Here is a 6,731-nt window from a genome sequence, read left to right on the forward strand (position 1 = left end):
AGATTGGTCTGTAATTTTCCTTTCTTATAATATCTTTATCTGGTTTTGGAATTAAGATGTTGACTACATAGACTGGTTAGTGTTCAGTTTTTTGGAAGAGTTTGAGCAGGATTGGTCTTAATTCTTCTTGGAATGATTGACAGAATTCACTTGTAAAGCCATCTTGTCCTGGGCTTTTCTTTGCTGGGAGGTTGTTGAAAACTGGTTCAATTTTTTTTACTCATAATTGGTCTGATGAGGTCTTTTATTTCTTCTAGAGTCAGTATAGGTTCTTTGTGTGTTTCTGGGAATTTGTGCATTTCACTTAATTTGTTTAACTTTTTTGGCGTACAGTTTTCTATAATATCCTTTATGTCCTTTTCACTTCTTTGGGGTCAGTAGTAATGTCGCTTCTCTCATTTCTGATTTTATTGGCATCTTCTCTCTTTTTCTTAGTCAGTCTACCTAAGGGTTTGTCAATTTTATTTATCTTTTCAAAGAATCTTTCTGTTTTATTAAATTCTTTTTAGTTTTTTTAATTCTCAATTTCATTTATTGAGAATTATAATTTTTTTGTTACTTCTATTGCTCTACTTGCTTTAGGATTAACTTGCTGTTCTTTTTCTAATTCTTCCTGGTGTGCAGTTAGGACTTTGATTTTAGATATATCTCCTTTATCAATGTAGGAATTTAAAGCTCAATAAATTTCAAAGATTGAAATAATAGAAAGTATGTTCTCTATCCACAACAGAATGAAGCTAGAAATCAATAATGGAAAGAATATTTGAAAATTCACAAGCGTCTGGAAATTAAAGCACACACTCTTAAACAAACATGGGTCAAAGAAGAAATTGCAAGGGAAATTTGAAATTCTTAAAAATGAAAATGAATGAAAGCAAAATATAACTTGATGGATGCAGTGATGGTAGTGGTCAGACGAGCTTTATAGTTGTAAATGCTTACATTTGAAAAGAAGAGAGATCCCACATCAGTGACCTAACTTTATACCTTGAGGAACTAGAGAAGAAGAGCAAACTAAATCTAAAGTTAGAAGAAGGAAGAGATAAAAAATATTAGAACAGCAATAAATGAAATAGAAAAGAAAAGCAATTGACAGACTCAATGGTTAAAAATATTAAGTGGGGAAAGGAATGGTCTCTTTAACAAGTGGTCCTGGGAAAACTGGATATCCACATGTAAAAGAATGAAGTTGGTCCTTAACTTACGTAATATGCAAAGATTAACTCCAAATAACACTAAAAGAATGAGCAACAAAAGAAGAAATAGATAAACTGAATTTCATCAAAATTAAAAATTTTACCCATCAAAGGACATTATCATAAAAGGGGAAAACCAATCTACAGAATGGGAGAAATTAGTTGAAAATTATATATCTGATAAGGGTTTAGTATCCAGAATATATAAAGAACTGAACAACAATAACAACAACAAAAAAAACTTTTTTAAATGGGCAAAGCACTCGAATAGTCATTTCTCCAAAGATTTTCAAATGAACAATAAATATATGAAAAGATTCTCAATATCATTAGTCATCAGGAAATACAAATCAAAACCCTCAATGAGATACCACTTTACACCCACTAGAATGGCTTTTAGTTTTAAAATGGAAAATAACAAGCATTGGCGAGATTGTAGAGCTATTGGAACCCTGTCCATTGTTGGTGTGAATGTAAAATTTTGCAGCTGCTGAAGAAAACCGTTTGATAGTTTCTCAAAAAGTTAAACATGGAATTATGATATGATCTGGCAATTCGACCATTTACTCAAGAGAATTGAAAACAGAAACTTGAACAGATTCTTGATCATAGCAGCGTTATTCACAACAGCCAAAAGGTGGAAACAAACAAATGTCCATCGATAGATGAATATATAAACAAATGTGGTATACACATATACACTATGGAAAATTAATCATCCTTAGAGTGGAATGAAGTTCTGATACATGCTACAACTTGGATGAATTTTGAAATCATTATGTTGAATGAAATAAGCCAGACACAAAAAGACAAATTGTATAGTTCCACTTAGATGAAATATGTAGAATAAGCAAATTCACAGAGGCAGAAAGCAGATTAGAGATTACTAGGGGACAGGGGAAAGAGGGATTGGAGAATTTTTGCCTAATAGGTACAAATTTTCTGTTTGGGGTTGTGAAAAAGACTTGGCAATGGATGGTGGTGATGGTAACACATTTTGTTTGTAATTAATACCAAGTGTACATTTAAAAATGGTTAGGGTGGTGCAACAGTGGCTCAGAGGCAGAGCTCTCGCCTGCCACACCGGAGACCCAGGTTCAATTCCCGGTGCCTGCCCATGCAAAAAAAAAGAAAAAAAGAAAAAACAAAGAAGAAAAGGTTAAATGGGGTACTTTGTGTTATACATATGTTACCACAATGAAGAAAACAAAAAATTCAATAACTCACTCAATTTTGAGTCTGGACTTGGTCCATTTAAAAAATTATCTTCTTATACTTGCCTTTCTCTAAACTAGTCATACAAATTTAGTCTAGACCACATAAACAAGAAACACACTTAGCTTAGCTTCAGAGAAATCAGGCCATGGGAAGAAAAGGGTTTCTTTTCCTCCAGTTAGAATCACACACTAGCACTCGGTTTTAAGACAGGTCAGCATCACTGACTGAAAGCTTCCGCCATGCAATTCTAGCCTGATATTTTAGAATAAAAACCTGAGATTTGAGCTTGGTTCTTCCACTTTTTAACTGTGCAACGTTTAGCAGGTTGCTTCAGCGCTCTGTGGCTCAGTGTGCTCAAATGTAAAAATGGAAATAAAAATAGTACCTACCTTACAGGGTTGCTGTGATGATTACATGATTGAGTATGTGTTAAGGGCTTAATACAGCAACTGACATTGGAAACACTATAAAAGTATTTGCTATTATTATCTTATTACTGTTCTTATTATTTTGACTTCAGAGTAGTTAGCTGTCTGTTGAGGTCATGTCAGGCTAGACAAGAAAAATAAAAGTAAAGATAACTCTTTATATGCATTTCCATTTCACTGTTAAGAATTTACTCTTAACCAAACTGTACTGCATTTTAGAGAACTGTGATAAGGTTTGCAGGAAACACAAATCTGGAAAGACATATTTCATGCAAAATGAAGAAAACTCAATACCTCATGTTATTTGCTACATGTGACTATAAAACACCCGCGGACATAAGCATGCCAAGGCCCAAAGAATCCAATTTCTTTTAAATAGCATTTGGGGGTGATTTTAATTGTTAGTTGTTCATGAATTTAACTTGACTCTGTAAAACACAAAATTGTCTGGAATCTTATCTTCCTATGATATTGTAGAATAACTGTGTCTGTGTGACTCTTATTTTTGGAATAGTTTTTTAACTCAAAAATTTTTGAAAGACTATAGGAGAGTTTATGTTATTTATTAACAATACAAATCCAACATGTTTTTTTTTATAATTGTTAAAATAATCCAATTAATCATCTAAGAATAAAACAACAGGACATCGATGTATGTTACTTTGTATAATTTGGCTAGAAGGTCGGGCTGAAGCCAAAGTTATGGATACCTTTATGTATGGCATAATCTAATCTGAAAAGCTTTTTTCTATAGCCAGTTCACTTCCAAGCAGCTCTCTGGGGACTTCAGGCTTTTGGGGTCACCAAACAAGGATAGAGCAAGGACAGCCTACATCTATGCAACTGTTAGAAAATTATTAAGTGCTATTCCTTCCAGATTGTGACTGAGTGACATAATGAGAATAATCACAGTATTACAGTTTATTGTGTACTTACATATGCTACACGTTTTGATATATGCTTTACAAAGTTTATTCCATTTGATTTAATCATCACAACACAATGAAGGAGGTTTTATTATTTCCCTTTCAAACATAAAGAACATGAAGCTTGGAGAGTTAAAAAAAAAAAAAGCTTTCTCAAAATCACACAGCCAATAACTGGTAGAGCTGTCCCACTGCCTGGCAGAGGTGGTCTGCATCGATGAAGACTGGGTGAGGCTGGGACCCCAAGGACACTGATGGGATCACTAACCTTCCTGGAGTGTTGATGTTTCTTTCTGATATTTTAAATTATACTCGATTGTGGCAGCTCCTACACAGCTCCATCAAAAGCAAACAACAACAACAACAAGCTAATTAGAAATGCAAAAAATCCCTTTCTGATTTTTTCCCTTGGAGGAGGACTGGCTGAGGATGGTAGGATAATGAGGGCAATTTGGGTTATTATAATAGGCAATATTGAGTACGTAGCACGGATCAAGCATTTTTCTAAGCACATTTAATCCTCCCAACAACCCTAAGTATGATATAGGTATTATTTTACTCTCATTTTAGAGATGAAATAAATGAGGATGAAAAAGGCTAAATAATTTCCTCTAAGGTCACACAACTATCAAAAGAAAGAGCTGCTATTTCAGCAACTCCTGTAAAAGTAAAAGCCTCTACTCAGACCAAGATATTGTACAGATAAAAATAAGGATAGACAGGATACAGGGCAAAGTATGATATTGTCTGTATTTTAAAACTTCAGCTTCTGTCTGAGACCATTGGAAGAGATTTTATTTTGCTCAAAATTTAAATTTTCTGTAGCACACCATCTAATTCAATTGTCTGTATCAGTTTATTTAAACAACCTAATTACATGGTACTTAGCATAGGGAATGAGAGCTTGTTATTCTGTACAGGTTAATGTAATACCCTGATACATGCCAGCGTATTTGGGGCAGAAAATGAAAACATATTTGCAAAGTCCCAATCAGGGACTGGGGGAAAAATGTGGAATTATTAAACTTCCCCACTTGGGAAATTCCTGATATTCTCTCAAACATTAAGGACTCCCAATTTAATATGACAAGCCCTCAATCTTGAGGCTTGCCCTTATGAAACTTATCTCTGCAGTGCCAAAGCTAGGCCTACGTATAATTATGTCTAAAAGTCACCCCCCAGAGGAGCTCTTTTGTTACTCTGCTGTGGCCTCTCTCTCTCTCTAAGCCAACTCTGCAAATAAACTCACTACCCTCCCCTTATGTGGGACTTGACTTCTAGGGATGTAAAGTTTCCCTGGCAATGTGGGACATGACTCCCAGAGATGAGCCTGACCCTGGCATCATGGGATTGGGAATGCCTTCTTGACCAAACGGTGGGAAAGAAATGAAACAAAATAAAGTTTCAGTGCCTGAGAGATTTCAAATGGAGTCAAGAGATTATTCTGGAGGTTATTCTTAGGCAAGCTTTGGCCAGATATTGCCAATTGTCACAGTATCCCAAGCCCCAACCAACAGTATTCCTGAAAGCTGAAAGAATACCCTGGACTCTGCCTAAGTCTCCATAAATGTTGTACTTCATAAGTTTATTTTTTCAGAAACTTAAAATGTCCAGATTGTTCCTACGCCAGAGAAGGCCTGAAACCCAGAGGGGCCAGCTTCAAGAACATCAGCCAGCTTCATTCCTCTACCCCATTAGGTGGACTCCCTTTTCCAACATGAAGAAGTTAAAACAGCTGCTGCCCAGGTATCCCTGACTATTGAGAGGATGACCAAATGAGAAGGAAGACATGGAACTGAAAAATTAGGATTTAACAAATGGTTATGACCACTGACTCATTATATAGCTTTTTCTTTGTAGTGTCTAATATATTAGAATAGCTAGAAGGAAATACCTGAAATTGTCAAACTGTAATCCTTGTAGCCTTGATCTTCGATAATGATTGTACAACTGAATAGCTTCTATCATGAGACTGTGCGATTGTAAAAACCTCATGACTGATGCTCCCTTTATCCAGTGCCTGGGCAGATGAGAAGTAAAATAAAAACATTCAGGAAAAAAAATGTAGGTCAGGAACATGAAGAAAAAAATACCTCCTACGTAAATTATGGACAATAGTTTTAGTACTACTTTAACAATCCTTCATCATTACTACAAATGTAATTACTGTTAAGACAAAGAATAGAATTACAAAAAAGTGTTATCATCGATTTTAACAAGTTTTCCACATACTGCAAGTGTTGGTGGTGAGGGGGAGTATGAGAATCCTGCATTTTATGCATGATTGTTCTGTAAACTCATTTCTCTAATAAAAAAAAATCAATTCAAAACAGAAATTTTTACATAATATGGTGGATTTGTGATGAAATTATGTTCCAATCCCTATCACTTCATCTAAATTTTCCTTTCCTAATTTATCTCTCAGAATGATTTATCAATAGTTTTGTGGCATTATATATTACGCCTATAATAAAAGACTCTCAGAAACATGAATATTTCCTGGGAGACTAAAATGCAGGGAATGGAGTATGAAAGTTCCCCACACATTTTGAATGGGATACAGTTTTCACCTGCTTGTTTCATCTAGTTGTCAAAATCTTTTCATCTCATTTTTTTTCACCCACTTCCCAAAGGTGCCTATGAGCCATAAAAAGTGCTGGTATTTACGTACAGCAGGTTTGTATTCAGCCATAAAAACAAAACGGAGAACAATTCAAATTAAATCTCATCATTTGCTCAAATGCATGTCTCTTTGGTCACACTTTCTTAATGAATAGCAGGAGACAAGCAACACAGCGAATAAGTTATTTTAATAGGGTGATGTAATGGTGTGTGAACTGTTACCTCCCGGGTAAGTGAATGACAGATTCCAGCGCTCATTTCTGTGCAGATTAGCCTCAGAGAATTCATTAGTGCCCAGTGTGGCAGCTCTGCTGAGTGCCTTTAATTTAGAAAAAGAGACA

Source organism: Tamandua tetradactyla, chromosome 21, assembly GCF_023851605.1.
Source record: "Tamandua tetradactyla isolate mTamTet1 chromosome 21, mTamTet1.pri, whole genome shotgun sequence".
In the NCBI taxonomy this organism is placed as follows: Eukaryota; Metazoa; Chordata; class Mammalia; order Pilosa; family Myrmecophagidae; genus Tamandua; species Tamandua tetradactyla.